This window comes from Hyla sarda, chromosome 3 (genome assembly GCF_029499605.1).
Source record: "Hyla sarda isolate aHylSar1 chromosome 3, aHylSar1.hap1, whole genome shotgun sequence".
Classification (NCBI taxonomy): Eukaryota; Metazoa; Chordata; class Amphibia; order Anura; family Hylidae; genus Hyla; species Hyla sarda.
Genome location: NC_079191.1, coordinates 335,942,108 through 335,958,776, shown reverse-complemented (window position 1 = coordinate 335,958,776; position 16,669 = coordinate 335,942,108). Strand labels below are relative to the sequence as shown.

The 16,669-nt window shown below is 39.2% G+C and overlaps 14 non-coding genes across 14 annotated transcripts; all 14 read left to right on the top strand.

Annotated features, from left to right (window-relative positions):
* The first annotated feature begins 7,269 nt into the window (after positions 1–7,269).
* Positions 7,270–7,352, top strand: TRNAL-UAA (transfer RNA leucine (anticodon UAA)). Its single transcript has one exon. It is a non-coding gene; the product is annotated as a tRNA-Leu (tRNA).
* Positions 7,353–8,792: 1,440 nt separating this feature from the next.
* Positions 8,793–8,875, top strand: TRNAL-UAA (transfer RNA leucine (anticodon UAA)). Its single transcript has one exon. It is a non-coding gene; the product is annotated as a tRNA-Leu (tRNA).
* A 192-nt stretch (positions 8,876–9,067) lies between these two features.
* On the top strand, positions 9,068–9,150 carry TRNAL-UAA (transfer RNA leucine (anticodon UAA)). Its single transcript has one exon. It is a non-coding gene; the product is annotated as a tRNA-Leu (tRNA).
* A 954-nt stretch (positions 9,151–10,104) lies between these two features.
* TRNAL-UAA (transfer RNA leucine (anticodon UAA)) lies at positions 10,105–10,187 on the top strand. The gene has a single exon. It is a non-coding gene; the product is annotated as a tRNA-Leu (tRNA).
* Positions 10,188–10,379: 192 nt separating this feature from the next.
* On the top strand, positions 10,380–10,462 carry TRNAL-UAA (transfer RNA leucine (anticodon UAA)). Its single transcript has one exon. It is a non-coding gene; the product is annotated as a tRNA-Leu (tRNA).
* A 964-nt stretch (positions 10,463–11,426) lies between these two features.
* Positions 11,427–11,509, top strand: TRNAL-UAA (transfer RNA leucine (anticodon UAA)). Its single transcript has one exon. It is a non-coding gene; the product is annotated as a tRNA-Leu (tRNA).
* Positions 11,510–12,748: 1,239 nt separating this feature from the next.
* On the top strand, positions 12,749–12,831 carry TRNAL-UAA (transfer RNA leucine (anticodon UAA)). The gene has a single exon. It is a non-coding gene; the product is annotated as a tRNA-Leu (tRNA).
* Positions 12,832–13,024: 193 nt separating this feature from the next.
* On the top strand, positions 13,025–13,107 carry TRNAL-UAA (transfer RNA leucine (anticodon UAA)). The gene has a single exon. It is a non-coding gene; the product is annotated as a tRNA-Leu (tRNA).
* Positions 13,108–13,864: 757 nt separating this feature from the next.
* TRNAL-UAA (transfer RNA leucine (anticodon UAA)) lies at positions 13,865–13,947 on the top strand. The gene has a single exon. It is a non-coding gene; the product is annotated as a tRNA-Leu (tRNA).
* A 192-nt stretch (positions 13,948–14,139) lies between these two features.
* Positions 14,140–14,222, top strand: TRNAL-UAA (transfer RNA leucine (anticodon UAA)). The gene has a single exon. It is a non-coding gene; the product is annotated as a tRNA-Leu (tRNA).
* Positions 14,223–14,978: 756 nt separating this feature from the next.
* TRNAL-UAA (transfer RNA leucine (anticodon UAA)) lies at positions 14,979–15,061 on the top strand. The gene has a single exon. It is a non-coding gene; the product is annotated as a tRNA-Leu (tRNA).
* Positions 15,062–15,253: 192 nt separating this feature from the next.
* TRNAL-UAA (transfer RNA leucine (anticodon UAA)) lies at positions 15,254–15,336 on the top strand. The gene has a single exon. It is a non-coding gene; the product is annotated as a tRNA-Leu (tRNA).
* A 757-nt stretch (positions 15,337–16,093) lies between these two features.
* On the top strand, positions 16,094–16,176 carry TRNAL-UAA (transfer RNA leucine (anticodon UAA)). Its single transcript has one exon. It is a non-coding gene; the product is annotated as a tRNA-Leu (tRNA).
* A 192-nt stretch (positions 16,177–16,368) lies between these two features.
* On the top strand, positions 16,369–16,451 carry TRNAL-UAA (transfer RNA leucine (anticodon UAA)). The gene has a single exon. It is a non-coding gene; the product is annotated as a tRNA-Leu (tRNA).
* The last annotated feature ends 218 nt before the right edge of the window (positions 16,452–16,669 follow it).

Sequence of the window (16,669 nt, the reverse complement as noted above, 5' to 3'; positions counted from 1 at the left end):
ATATATATATGTTGTAAGGAACCGTCCTTGGGGATAGCTCTGGGATCGTCCTGGTCACTGCCACGGGACACGTTTCCTTGCAATAACTTGACAGACAACAGTTCAGGATACAAGTCTGGCACCTCACCAGCTTTATTTACACAGGTTGCAGGCAAAGACAAACATAACACAGGAACAAAATGAAATCCTAGACCATCTGGTCACTAACTACAACTCTCAGCATTCCCTGTCTACCCTCATCCAGTAAAACATATGACACCTGCAACCTCACAGTTCACACTGTCACTTGGGCCACTCACAGCTCCAGCTGTGTGCTTCCGACAGGGCCCGTGTCTCCCCCTTACAGCAGATTGCTGTTTCCTAGGGAGAGCCCAGATCAGACTGAGACTCTTCCTTTTGAAGACCTCCCCACTCTGCTGCCTAATTACTTAGGCCCCAGGTGAAGGATTCTCCAGAGTAAGTCAAGGAAATGCACCCTTTCCTTGCCACTTTATCACAATATATATATATATATATATATATATATATATATATATTAGTTTGAACTGCCATATTAGTCCAGTGATGGCAGCAATATTATGCATTTAGGCATGCAGATGTGGTCAAGACAATTTGCTGAAGTTCAAACTGAGCTTCAGAATGGAGAAGAAAGGGTAATTAACAGTGGCATGATAAATGATGCCAGACAGACTAGTATGAGTAGTTCAGAAACTGATGATCTACTAGGATTACTCACAACCATCTCTAGGATTTTAGTATTAAACCCTTTGTGGGAACCCACACAGTAGTGAGTCTACGTTTAAGCTCAAGAGAGAGCGAAACGCGTCAGATTACTACAGTCCTGTGATGTCTGTTTCCTTGCTATGGCTTGAATAAAAGAAATCTTTTAGAGCATACCTGGTGCCGGACAATCCTTCCTTCTATACGCTGTTGAAGCCGGGGCGGGACCGGCGGGTCCGTGACAGCACAGGTGTGTCAGAGATTCGGCTCCGGAGGTGAGCGGACACCATTGCATTTGGACATCTCTAGGATTTTAGTATTAAACCCTTTGTGGGAACCCACACAGTAGTAGGCTCCCCTCTGTCGTCCTTCATTATTCCCCTGCAAATCCTGGCACTTTGTTCTCCACAAGTTCTCTTCTATGAGCTTCTGGTGCATACAGCATCATACAGAGTTGCTGCCTGCATCAAAATGCCAAGCTGACTGGAAAAAGACACCAGCTCTGCATGAGTTTAGAGTACTTTCAACTGTGTGTGTGTGTCTTAAAGACACATACACAGTGGAAAGGTGCACTTATCTGAGGATTTGGAACACGTATCTTAATTCTATAGATGGGTACCTCCTTAATCTGCTATTAAAGGAAACATAAACAAGTTGGATTACTATATCTGATCCCTTCTTCAATAACATAAGAATTAGGGAGGAAAATAGGGAAAAGAAGAACTTTTATTTTCGTATGTTAAAAAAGTGTTGTATCTAATAAAATGAAAAACTATATTAACCTCTTAAGGACACATCCCTGTACCTGATCATCTGAGAGGACTGCGAAAGGTCGCTTACCAGCCTCCTCGCCATCTGATCGATGCTCTGATTCTCCAGTAACCCTCAGGTGATAACAATGATCAATGCTATGCAATGGCATAGCACTAAACAGTATACGCAATCCAAGGATTGCATGTAATAGACCTTAGGGGTGTAAATGGTGTAATAAATGTAAATTAAACCCTTCCCTAATAAAAGTTTGAATCGCCCCCATTTTCCCATTAAAAATAAATAAATATGTAAACAAATATAAACATATGTGGCAATCAATAAGGAAAGAGACTCAGCAACTCACCATTCCTGCAGTAAAACTTCTTTATTCCAAGAAGAGTACGGTACACATCAGGGAAAGGGAGGGCTGGAAAGGAGGCAGGGGGTGCGGGTAGGACTGCACAGTTTCGTGCCGACCTGGCACTTCTTCTGGCTACTTGCACACTGACTCCTCCACCTGAGCTAGCTGCTAATAAGGCAGGTGAGGCAAAGGGGAGGGACAGAGGGCTGATACAAATGGGGAGGTACAACAGGTTAACCAACAATACATCATAACGCTTCTATTGGAAAGAATATTATAAAAACACACTCAAATCATTTCTATCATTGAGGCCAGCCGGCCCCAAGGCATTTAACTTCAGAATCCAACATGATTCTTTTTGCAAGAGTGTCCGATGACGATCCCCGCCTTGTCTCAATACATTAATCATTTCAAGACCTGCGAGGAGCACCGCGTCCCGTAACTAGGGACCTCAGGTGTTCTCTTACTCTGACAAAAAGACATCTCTTGGTCTTGCCTATGTAGTAAAGTCCACAGGGGCAAATGAGCACATAAACCACATACGTGGTAGGGCAGGTAATAAGACATGGGGTGACGTGTTCTTCCCCTCCAACGAACAGTACTCTGCTGTTGATATTCAATGGGCAGAAGGAACAATTACCACAAGGTTTATTCCCTTTTGGGGTTGCTAGGGACAACCATGTTTCTTGTTTATGTTCAAGCTTTTTATGCTTAATGTTGATTCTCTCTCCTACTGTAATGTTTTTTCTATAGGCTATTAGAGGTTTTTGACTGGTAACTTCTATGAGGTCAGGGTCAGATTCCAATATGTACCAACGTTTGAGCAAAGCCTTGTGTATCACATTGTTCATATTGGTGTTAGTAAAGGAAAACGTAGAGCGTGGCATACTGGAGCTAGACTTTTTTCTTTTTGGATGCAACAATTGGTTTCCAGGGACAACAGCAGCTCTCTCAAACGCAGTTTCTATGACTCTATTAGGATATGCTTGTTCCTGTAACCTGTTTTTCAGGTCTTTTGCTTGTCTTGCATAGTTCGCCTCATCAGAATTATTACGCTTTAAGTGCAGAAACTGCGAATAAGAGATGCCATTTTTACAATGGTCAGGGTGGGAACTAGTATAGTGGAGAAGTGTAAATAAATATGTAAACAAACATAAACATAAACATATGTGGTATCGTGAACTATAAAAATACAATGTTAATTAAACCGCACGGTCAATGGCATATACGTAAAAAAAATTTAAAAGCCCAAAATTGCTTATATTTGGCCATTTTGTATACCCTAAAAAAATTTGAAAAAGCGATCAAAAAGTCCCATCAAAACAAAAATGATACCAATAAAAACTATAGATCACAGCACAAAAATGAGCCCTCCCACATCCCCATATACAGAAAAATAAAAAAGTTATAGGGGTCAGAAGAGGACAATTATAAATGAACAAATTTTCGTGCACAAAGTTACAATTTTTTAACACAAGTAAAACAAAATCAAACCTATATAAGTTGAAATCATTTTAATCGTATGGACCTACAGAATAAAGATAACGTGCCATTTTTTACTGGCCATGCCCCCTTTCCCTGATGACCACACCCCTTTTTGGGGTTTTCTCAGTAAAATGGAGAGTTGGTCGGGGTTTTTTCAATTCTGCCGCAAATTCTGGCGCAAATTCTGTCTATTCTATCCCATATCTATTTTCCCTTTTATGTTACCAGGGGGTTCAACACAGATTCCTATAGAATCTCCCAACTTATTACTATTATGGGATCACATACAGCAGTATTTTTCCAATATATCAGCCGTCACATCACTTCTATTTAACAGTATTTTCAATATTCTAAACATCATATTCCTATATACATCCACCATCAACTATACTATCTTGTATTGTTATCAACCATATCAGTCCATATATAGTTACATAGTTACATAGTTAGTACGGTCGAAAAAAGACATATGTCCATCAAGTTCAACCAGGGAATTAAGGGGTAGGGGTGTGGCGCGATATTGGGGAAGGGATGAGATTTTATATTTCTTCATAAGCATTAATGTTATTTTGTTCCAGGAATGTATCTAATCCTGTTTTAAAGCTGTTAATTGTTCCTGCTGTGACCAGTTCCTGAGGTAGACCGTTCCATAAATTCACAGTCCTCACGGTAAAGAAGGCGTGTCGCCCCTTGAGACTAAACTTTTTCTTCTCCAGACGGAGGGAGTGCCCCCTCGTCCTTTGGGGGGGTTTAACCTGGAACAGTTTTTCTCCATATTTTTTGTATGGGCCATTAATATACTTATATACGTTTATCATATCCCCCCTTAAACGTCTCTTCTCAAGACTAAACAATTGTAACTCCTTTAATCGCTCCTCATAGCTAAGATGTTCCATGCCCCATATTAGTTTAGTCGCGCGTCTCTGCACCCTTTCCAACTCCGCAGTGTCCCTTTTATGGACAGGTGCCCAAAACTGAACAGCATATTCCAGGTAAGGCCGTACCAATGATTTATAAAGGGGGAGTATTATGTCCCTGTCCCTTGAGTCCATGCCTCTTTTGATACATGACAATATCCTGCCGGCTTTGGAAGCAGCAGCCTGACATTGCATGCTATTCTGTAGTCTGTGATCTACAAGTACACCCAGATCCTTCTCTACCAGTGACTCTGACAGTTTAATCCCCCCTAAGACATACGATGCATGCAGGTTATTAGTACCCAGATGCATAACTTTACATTTATCCACATTGAACCTCATTTGCCAAGTGGATGCCCAGACACTTAGTCTATCCAAGTCATCTTGTAACTTATGCACATCCTCTATAGACTGTACCGTGCTACAAAGCTTGGTGTCATCTGCAAAGATAGAAACAGAGCTGTTAATACCATCCTCTATATCATTGATAAATAAATTAAACAACAGCGGTCCCAGTACTGAACCTTGGGGTACACCACTAATAACCGGGGACCAATCAGAGTACGAATCATTGACCACCACTCTCTGGGTACGATCCATGAGCCAGTGTTCAATCCAGTTACAAACTAAAATTTCCAAACCCAAAGACCTTAACTTACCTGTCAGACGTCTATGAGGGACAGTATCAAACGCTTTGGCAAAATCCAGAAACACTATATCCACAGCCATTCCTCTGTCAAGGCTTCTACTCACCTCTTCATAAAAGCAAATTAGATTGGTTTGACAACTTCTATCCTTAGTAAACCCATGCTGGCTATCACTTATAATACAATTATCCCCTATGTATTCCTGTATGTAATCCCTTATAAGTCCTTCAAACAATTTACCCACAATGCACGTTAAACTTACCGGTCTATAGTTTCCTGGGGAAGACCTAGAGCTCTTCTTGAAGATTGGCACCACATTTGCCTTGCGCCAGTCCCTTGGCACAATACCAGACACCAGAGAATCTCTAAATATCATGAACAGGGGTACAGATATTACTGAACTTACCTCTCTAAGAACTCTTGGGTGTAGTCCATCCGGTCCTGGGGATTTGCTTACATTTATATCACTTAACTTACCTTGTACCATCTCTACATTAAGCCAGTTCAGTACATTACATGATGTGTTACCAGCACTGACCTGGCCAATGTCAGCTCCTTCTTCCATAGTGTATACAGAACTAAAGAACCCATTCAGTAGCTCCGCCTTCTCTTTATCGCCTGTGACAACCTCCCCATTATCATTATTAAGGGGTCCTACATGCTCTGTCCTTGTTTTTTTTGCATTTATGTATCTAAAAAAATATTTAGGATTAGTGTTGCTTTCTTTGGCCACCTGTCTCTCATTTTGAATTTTTGCTGTTTTTATCACATTTTTACAGATTTTATTAAGCTCCTTGTACTGTTTAAATGTTATAGCTGACCCATCAGATTTGTATTTTTTGAAGGCTATTTTTTTGTTGTTTATTGCTCTTTTAACATCATTTGTCAGCCATGTAGGATTTAGTTTTAATCGTTTATATTTGTTCCCCTTTGGTATATATTTAGCTGTATAGTTATTTAGAGTTGATTTAAAGATGTCCCATTTACCTTCTGTATCAGTATTTGAGAACACCTCCCCCCAGTCTATGTCCTGTAGTGCAGCCCTCAGCACAGGGAAATTTGCCTTTTTAAAATTATATGTTTTTGCCTTCCCCGCCTGTCTTTGTTTTCTACATTTTAAGTCAAAAGTAACTATATTGTGGTCGCTATTACCAAGGTTTTCCCGCAGAGTTACATTACCAACCAGCTCTGCGTTGTTGGAAATGATCAGATCCAACAAGGCATCACTTCTTGTTGGGTCCTCCACAAACTGGCCCATAAAATTATCCTGCAATAAATTTAGGAATTGTCGCCCCTTTGTAGTTTTAGCCAACCCCGGACCCCAATCTATATCTGGATAGTTAAAATCTCCCATTATTACCACTGTACCTGCCCGGGCGGCCCTCTCTATTTGTTTATGAAGCCGAACTTCTATCTCTTCAGTGATATTAGGGGGTCTGTAGATTACCCCATATAGCTTATTTATAATCTTTTGTTTATGATTAATTTTAGACGCAGCACATTAATCCATCACAATTGTCCATATACCTATACATACTCCCTCCCTTGATGTCAACTCGGCCAGGTGTTCGGTGTTCGGTAAGTGTGTTTAAATATATATATATATATATATCTTGATTTTCTTGCTATTATGGCAGTAACTGTTCCTAAATGAATGCCGAGAAGGTAAAACCTTCATTTAGTCCATTGGGACTCAAAGTTTTGAGTCGCTGAATCCATCTTGCTTCCTCACGGAGCAATTTCCTATCTAGATTCCCTCTTCTAGGGCCCAATGTCATCTTAATTAATCCCCAAAATTTGAGGGTTTGAATGTCCCCTTTATGGAACATTCGGACATGTCTTGCCAGTGGGGTGTCGGCCCCAGTGCGGATGGTACTAAGATGTTGGGAGATCCGTCTTCTCAGCTGTTGTGTGGTTTTACCCACATACAGTTTACTACATCCGCACTGGGCCACATATATCACTCCTGACGTCTGGCAATTAATGAAATCCCTGATGACATATTTTTTGTATCCATTGGATTTATAAATTCTTTCATCCTTGGTAGGAAGAATGAGACCCCTTTGTTGTGGACTTGAGCCTTGTTTCCTCAGTTTTTCCAACATAGAGGATATGAACCAGATGTTCTCGAATATTTTTCCCTCTCCTATATGTGATAGAGGGAAAAGGCTTAATTACATCTATCAGATCATTATCTGCCTGTAAAATAGGCCAAAATTGGCCTAAGATATTCATGACCTGATGATTGTTTTCGTCAAAGGTGCCAATGCACTGTACCGTCCTATTCGTTGCCCCCGCTGTCTGTTTATTTTTCAGCAATTCTTGTCTTGGGGTATCACGGGATTCACCATTTCCTAAATTGCATGCAAGTTTTCCAAGCTCATGGACCAGGATGGCCGAGTGGTTAAGGCGTTGGACTTAAGGTCCAATGGATATGTATCTGCGTGGGTACGAACCCCACTCCTGGTATGAGTTTTAACCTTAGCATTCTCCAAAGTCTTCCAAAGAAGAATGTTCTCTGAGTAACTTGCATCATCTTGGCATCCAGTTGATCTTCTGTAATAACATAGTAATCTTCCGCCTCAAATATCCTCTTACAACTATTTTATATTCAAAGTATAAATCTCAGTCACAATGATGCAAAATTACACAACCAGTCCACCAGGATGGCTGAGTGGTTAAGGTGTTGGACTTTAGATCCAATGGATATGTATCCGTGTGAATTCGAACCCCACTCCTGGTGTGAGTCTTAAATGTGGTGTATACCAAACAGGAGCAGGCTCTGAGTAAACATGTAAGATCTTAGTAAACATTCCATCTCCTAGAATAACCCTAATTCTACTCCTTTCATATATATTCTTATGACAAGCGTTTAAATACAGTCCAAACCATAGATGCTGAAGTCTGTGCGCAGAATTTATCCAGAGCACTGAGACTTTTGATAAATTAAGCGCACATTAGACCGGCCTAACCCTCGGTAGGTTGGTCTATATTGATGTGGGAAATTGACAGCTTTGATAAATCTCCCACCAAGTCGTTCAATTGCATAACCTAGTGGTCTTTTTTAAAGATGCTGTTTTCCGGAGAGGTTTGGTTGGATTAGAAAAATATGAGCAAAGTTTTGAAAGTGATGGGCCAATTTATTACTATTGGTGCTCTTCCGCACCCTTTTAAAAATATTTTGAAGGTATCCATGTGGGAAATAGACAACTTTGGTAAATCTCCCACAAAGTCTTTCAATAGCATAACCTATTGGTCTTCTTTTTTTAAAGATGCTGTTTTGCAGAGAGGTTTGGCTGGATTAGAAAAATATGAGCAAAGTTTTGAAAGGAATGGGCCAATTAATTACAATTGGTGCTCTTCTGCCCCCTTTTAAAAATATTTTGGAGATATCCAAGGTATCTATGTGGGAAATAGACAACTTTGATAAATCTCCCACAAAGTCTTTCAATAGCATAATCTAGTGGTCTTTTTTAAAGATGCTGTTTTCCGGAGAGGTTTGGCTGGATTAGAAAAATAGGAGCAAAGTATTGAAAGTGATGGGCCAATTAATTACTATTGGTGCTCTTCCGCACCCTTTTAAAAATATTTTGAAGGTATCCAAAAACTAATCTCTGTTTTTACCCAGGAAATCTCTGACCATACTATGATGTTTCCAAACAACTCTGTGGTTAACAGTGGTTCTTTGTGGAATGTTTGTGTACAACACTTAATGAAAGGAATAAAATGGAATCAATGAGCCACAACAAAAGACGGTAGCACTGACCCCATTAACTTGAATCATCTTGGCATCCAGTTGATCTTCTGTAATAACCATAGTAATCTTCGACTTCAAATATCCTCTTACAACTATTTTACATTCAAAGTATAAATCTCAGTCACAATGATGCAAATTAACTCAAACAGTTCACCAGGATGGCTGAGCGGTTAAGGCGTTGGACTTAAGATTCAATGGATATGTATCCGCGTGGGTTCGAACCCCACTCCTGGTATGAGTTTTAACCTTGGCATTCTCCAAAGTGTTCCAAAGTAGAATGTTCTCTGAGTAACTTGCATCATCTTGGCATCCAGTTGATCTTCTGTAATAACCAAAGTAATCTTCCACTTCAAATATCCTCTAACAACTATTTTACATTCAAAGTATAAATCTCAGTCACAATGATGCAAAATAACTCAAACAGTCAACCAGGATGGACGAGTAGTTAAGGCGTTGGACTTAAGATCCAATGGATATGTATCCGCGTGGGTTCAAACCCCACTCCTGGTATGAGTTTTAAATGTGGTGTTTACCATAGAGGAGCAGGCTCTGAGTAAACATGTAAGATCTTAGTAAACATTCCATCTCTTAGAATAACCCTAATTCTACTCCGTTCATATGACAAGCGTTTAAATACTGTACAAACCATAGATGCCGAAGTCTGTGCGCAGAATTTATCCAGAGCACTGAGACTTTTGATAAATTAAGCGCACATTAGACCGGCCTAACCCACTGTAGGTTGGTCTATATTGATGTGGGAAAAAGACAACTTTGATAAATCTCCCACAAAGTCTCTCCATGGCATAATCTAGTGGTCTTTTTTAAAGATGCTGTTTTGCAGAGAGGTTTGGCTTGATTAGAAAAATATGAGCAAAGTTTTGAAAGGGATGGGCCAATTAATTACAATTGGTGCTCTTCTGCCCCCTTTTAAAAATATTTTGAAGATATCCAAGGTATCTATGTGGGAAATAGACAACTTTGATAAATCTCCCACAAAGTCTTTCAATAGCATAATCTAGTGGTCTTTTTTAAAGATGCTGTTTTCCGGAGAGGTTTGGCTGGATTAGAAAAATACGAGCAAAGTATTGAAAGTGATGGGCCAATTAATTACTATTGGTGCTCTTCCGCACCCTTTTAAAAATATTTTGAAGGTATCCAAAAATGAATCTCTGTTTTTACCCAGGAAATCTCTGACCATACTATGATGTTTCCAAACAACTCTGTGGTTAACAGTGGTTCTTTGTGGAATGTTTGTGTACAACACTTAATGAAAGGAATAAAATGGAATCAATGAGCCACAACAAAAGACGGTAGCACTGGCCCCATTAACTTGAATCATCTTGGCATCCAGTTGATCTTCTGTAATAACCATAGTAATCTTCGACTTCAAATATCCTCTTACAACTATTTTACATTCAAAGTATAAATCTCAGTAACAATGATGCAAATTAACTCAAACAGTTCACCAGGATGGCCGAGTGGTTAAGGCGTTGGACTTAAGATCCAATGGATATGTATCCGCGTGGGTTCGAACCCCACTCCTGGTATGAGTTTTAACCTTGGCATTCTCCAAAGTGTTCCAAAGAAGAATGTTCTCTGAGTAACTTGCATCATCTTGGCATCCAGTTGATCTTCTGTAATAACCAAAGTAATCTTCCACTTCAAATATCCTCTAACAACTGTTTTACATTCAAAGTATAAATCTCAGTCACAATGATGCAAAATAACTCAAAGAGTCCACCAGGATGGCCGAGTGGTTAAGGCATTGGACTTAAGATCCAATGGATATGTATCCGCGTGGGTGCGAACCCCACTCCTGGTATGAGTTTTAAATGTGGTGTTTACCATAGAGGAGCAGGCTCTGAGTAAACATGTAAGATCTTAGTAAACATTTCATCTCTTAGAATAACCCTAATTCTACTCCTTTCATATATGTTCTTATGACAAGCGTTTAAATACTGTACAAACCATAGATGCCGAAGTCTGTGCGCAGAATTTATCCAGGGCACTGAGACTTTTGATAAATTAAGCGCACATTAGACCGGCCTAACCCACTGTAGGTTGGTCTATATTGATGTGGGAAATAGACAACTTTGATAAATCTCCCACAAAGTCTCTCCATAGCATAACCTAGTGGTCTTTTTTAAAGATGCTGTTTTGCAGAGAGGTTTGGCTGGATTAGAAAAATATGAGCAAAGTTTTGAAAGGGATGGGCCAATTAATTACAATTGGTGCTCTTCTGCCCCCTTTTAAAAATATTTTGAAGATATCCAAGGTATCTATGTGGGAAATAGACAACTTTGATAAATCTCCCACAAAGTCTTTTAATAGCATAATCTAGTGGTCTTTTTTAAAGATGCTGTTTTCCGGAGAGGTTTGGCTGGATTAGAAAAATACGAGCAAAGTATTGAAAGTGATGGGCCAATTAATTACTATTGGTGCTCTTCCGCACCCTTTTAAAAATATTTTGAAGGTATCCAAAAACTAATCTCTGTTTTTACCCAGGAAATCTCTGACCATACTATGATGTTTCCAAACAACTCTGTGGTTAACAGTGGTTCTTTGTGGAATGATTGTGTACAACACTTAATGAAAGGAATAAAATGGAATCAATGAGCCACAACAAAAGACGGTAGCACTGACCCCATTAACTTGAATCATCTTGGCATCCAGTTGATCTTCTGTAATAACCATAGTAATCTTCGACTTCAAATATCCTCTTACAACTATTTTACATTCAAAGTATAAATCTCAGTCACAATGATGCAAATTAACTCAAACAGTTCACCAGGATGGCCGAGTGGTTAAGGCGTTGGACTTAAAATCCAATGGATATGTATCTGCGTGGGTTCGAACCCCACTCCTGGTATGAGTTTTAACCTTGGCATTCTCCAAAGTGTTCCAAAGAAGAATGTTCTCTGAGTAACTTGCATCATCTTGGCATCCAGTTGATCTTCTGTAATAACCAAAGTAATCTTCCACTTCAAATATCCTCTAACAACTATTTTACATTCAAAGTATAAATCTCAGTCACAATGATGCGAAATAACTCAAACAGTCCACCAGGATGGACTATTGGTTAAGGCATTGGACTTAAGATCCAATGGATATGTATCCGCGTGGGTGTGAACCCCACTCCTGGTATGAGTTTTAAATGTGGTGTTTACCCTAGAGGAGCAGGCTCTGAGTAAACATGTAAGATCTTAGTAAACATTTCATCTCTTAGAATAACCCTAATTCTACTCCTTTCATATATGTTCTTATGACAAGCGTTTAAATACTGTACAAACCATAGATGCCGAAGTCTGTGCGCAGAATTTATCCAGAGCACTGAGACTTTTGATAAATGAAGCGCACATTAGACCGGCCTAACCCACTGTAGGTTGGTCTATATTGATGTGGGAAATAGACAACTTTGATAAATCTCCCACAAAGTCTCTCCATAGCATAACCTAGTGGTCTTTTTTAAAGATGCTGTTTTGCAGAGAGGTTTGGCTGGATTAGAAAAATATGAGCAAAGTTTTGAAAGGGATGGGCCAATTAATTACAATTGGTGCTCTTCTGCCCCCTTTTAAAAATATTTTGAAGATATCCTAGGTATCTATGTGGGAAATAGACAACTTTGATAAATCTCCCACAAAGTCTTTCAATAGCATAATCTAGTGGTCTTTTTTAAAGATGCTGTTTTCCGGAGAGGTTTGGCTGGATGAGAAAAATAGGAGCAAAGTATTGAAAGTGATGGGCCAATTAATTACTATTGGTGCTCTTCCGCACCCTTTTAAAAATATTTTGAAGGTATCCAAAAACTAATCTCTGTTTTTACCCAGGAAATCTCTGACCATACTATGATGTTTCCAAACAACTCTGTGGTTAACAGTGGTTCTTTGTGGAATGTTTGTGTACAACATTTAATGAAAGGAATAAAATGGAATCAATGAGCCACAACAAAAGACGTTAGCACTGACCCCATTAACTTGCATCATCTTGGCATCCAGTTGATCTTCTGTAATAACCAAAGTAATCTTCCACTTCAAATATCCTCTAACAACTATTTTACATTCAAAGGATAAATCTCAGTCACAATGATGCAAATTAACTCAAACAGTCCACCAGGATGGCCGAGTGGTTAAGGCGTTGGACTTAAAATCCAACGGATATGTATCCGTGTGGGTTCGAACCCCACTCCTGGTATGAGTTTCAACCTTGGCATTCTCCAAAGTGTTCCAAAGAAGAATTTTCTCTGAGTAACTTGCATCATCTTGGCATCCAGTTGATGTTCTGTAATAACCATAGTAATCTTCGACTTCAAATATCCTCTTACAGCTATTTTATATTCAAAGTATAAAATCTCAGTCACAATGATGCAAATTAACTCAAACAGTTCACCAGGATGGCCGAGTGGTTAAGGCGTTGGACTTAAGGTCCAATGGATATGTATCTGCGTGGGTTCGAACCCCACTCCTGGTATGAGTTTTAAATGTGGTGTTTACCATAGAGGAGCAGGCTCTGAGTAAACATGTAAGATCTTAGTAAACATTCCATCTCTTAGAATAACCCTAATTCTACTCCTTTCATATATGTTCTTATGACAAGCGTTTAAATACTGTACAAACCATAGATGCCGAAGTCTGTGCGCAGAATTTATCCAGAGCACTGAGACTTTTGATAAATTAAGCTCACATTAGACCGGCCTAACCCACTGTAGGTTGGTCTATATTGATGTGGGAAATAGACAACTTTGATAAATCTCCCACAAAGTCTCTCCATAGCATAACCTAGTGGTCTTTTTTAAAGATGCTGTTTTCCGGAGAGGTTTGGCTGGATTAGAAAAATATGAGCAAAGTTTTGAAAGGGATGGGCCAATTAATTACTATTGTTGCTCTTCCGCACCCTTTTAAAAATTTTTTGAAGGTACCCAAAAACTAATCTCTGTTTTTACCCAGGAAATCTCTGACCATACTATGATGTTTCCAAACAACTCTGTGGTTAACAGTGGTTCTTTGTGGAATGTTTGTGTACAACACTTAATGAAAGGAATAAAATGGAATCAATGAGCCACAACAAAAGACGGTAGCACTGACCCCATTAACTTGAATCATCTTGGCATCCAGTTGATCTTCTGTAATAACCATAGTAATCTTCGACTTCAATTATCTTCTTACAACTATTTTACATTCAAAGTATAAATCTCAGTCACAATGATGCAAATTAACTCAAACTGTTCACCAGGATGGCCGAGTGGTTAAGGCGTTGGACTTAAGATCCAATGGACATGTATCCGCGTGGGTTCGAACCCCACTCCTGGTATGAGTTTTAACCATGGCATTCTCCAAAGTGTTCCAAAGAAGAATGTTCTCTGAGTAACTTGCATCATCTTGGCATCCAGTTGATCTTCTGTAATAACCAAAGTAATCTTCCACTTCAAATATCCTCTAACAACTATTTTACATTCAAAGTATACATCTCAGTCACAATGATGCAAAATAACTCAAACAGTCCACCAGGATGGACGAGTGGTTAAGGCATTGGACTTAAGATCCAATGGATATGTATCCGTGTGGGTGCGAACCCCACTCCTGGTATGAGTTTTAAATGTGGTGTTTACCATAGAGGAGCAGGCTCTGAGTAAACATGTAAGATCTTAGTAAACATTCCATCTCTTAGAATAACCCTAATTCTACTCCTTTCATATACGTTCTTATGACAAGCGTTTAAATACTGTAAAACCATAGATGCCGAAGTCTGTGCGCAGAATTTATCCAGAGAACTGAGACTTTTGATCAATGAAGCGCACATTAGACCGGCCTAACCCACTGTAGGTTGGTCTATATTGATGTGGGAAATAGACAACTTTGATAAATCTCCCACAAAGTCTCTCCATAGCATAACCTAGAGGTCATTTTTAAAGATGCTGTTTTGCAGAGAGGTTTGGCTGGATTAGAAAAATATGAGCAAAGTTTTGAAAGGGATGGGCCAATTAATTACTATTGTTGCTCTTCCGCACCCTTTTAAAAATATTTTGAAGGTATCCAAAAACTAATCTCTGTTTTTACCCAGGAAATCTCTGACCATACTATGATGTTTCCAAACAACTCTGTGGTTAACAGTGGTTCTTTGTGGAATGTTTGTGTACAACACTTAATGAAAGGAATAAAATGGAATCAATGAGCCACAAAAAAAGACGGTAGCACTGACCCCATTAACTTGAATCATCTTGGCATCCAGTTGATCTTCTGTAATAACCATAGTAATCTTCGACTTCAAATATCCTCTTACAACTATTTTACATTCAAAGTATAAATCTCAGTCACAATGATGCAAATTAACTCAAACAGTTCACCAGGATGGCCGAGTGGTTAAGGCGTTGGACTTAAGATCCAATGAATATGTATCCGCGTGGGTTCGAACCCCACTCCTGGTATGAGTTTTAACCTTGGCATTCTCCAAAGTGTTCCAAAGAAGAATTTTCTCTGAGTAACTTGCATCATCTTGGCATCCAGTTGATCTTCTGTAATAACCAAAGTAATCTTCCACTTCAAATATCCTCTAACAACTATTTTACATTCAAAGTATAAATCTCAGTCACAATGATGCAAAATAACTCAAAGAGTCCACCAGGATGGCCGAGTGGTTAAGGCATTGGACTTAAGATCCAATGGATATGTATCTGCGTGGGTGTGAACCCCACTCCTGGTATGAGTTTTAAATGTGGTGTTTACCATAGAGGAGCAGGCTCTGAGTAAACATGTAAGATCTTAGTAAACATTCCATCTCTTAGAATAACCCTAATTCTACTCCTTTCATATATGTTCTTATGACAAGCGTTTAAATACTGTACAAACCATAGATGCCGAAGTCTGTGCGCAGAATTTATCCAGAGCACTGAGACTTTTGATAAATTAAGCTCACATTAGACCGGCCTAACCCACTGTAGGTTGGTCTATATTGATGTGGGAAATAGACAACTTTGATAAATCTCCCACAAAGTCTCTCCATAGCATAACCTAGTGGTCTTTTTTAAAGATGCTGATTTCCGGAGAGGTTTGGATGGATTAGAAAAATATGAGCAAAGTTTTGAAAGGGATGGGCCAATTAATTACTATTGTTGCTCTTCCGCACCCTTTTAAAAATATTTTGAAGGTACCCAAAAACTAATCTCTGTTTTTACCCAGGAAATCTCTGACCATACTATGATGTTTCCAAACAACTCTGTGGTTAACAGTGGTTCTTTGTGGAATGTTTGTGTACAACACTTAATGAAAGGAATAAAATGGAATCAATGAGCCACAACAAAAGACGGTAGCACTGACCCCATTAACTTGAATCATCTTGGCATCCAGTTGATCTTCTGTAATAACCATAGTAATCTTCGACTTCAAATATCCTCTTACAACTATTTTACATTCAAAGTATAAATCTCAGTCACAATGATGCAAATTAACTCAAACAGTTCACCAGGATGGGCGAGTGGTTAAGGCGTTGGACTTAAGATCTAATGGATATGTATCCGCGTGGGTTCGAACCCCACTCCTGGTATGAGTTTTAACCTTGGCATTCTCCAAAGTGTTCCAAAGAAGAATTTTCTCTGAGTAACTTGCATCATCTTGGCATCCAGTTGATCTTCTGTAATAACCAAAGTAATCTTCCAATTCAAATATCCTCTAACAACTATTTTACATTCAAAGTATAAATCTCAGTCACAATGATGCAAAATAACTCAAACAGTCCACCAGGATGGACAAGTGGTTAAGGCATTGGACTTAAGATCCAATGGATATGTATCCGCGTGGGTGTGAACCCCACTCCTGGTATGAGTTTTAAATGTGGTGTTTACCATTGAGGAGCAGGCTCTGAGTAAACATGTAAGATCTCAGTAAACATTCCATCTCTTAGAATAACCCTAATTCTACTCCTTTCATATATGTTCTTATGACAAGCGTTTAAATACTGTACAAACCATAGATGCCGAAGTCTGTGCGCAGAATTTATCCAGAGCACTGAGACTTTTGATAATTTAAGCGCACATTAG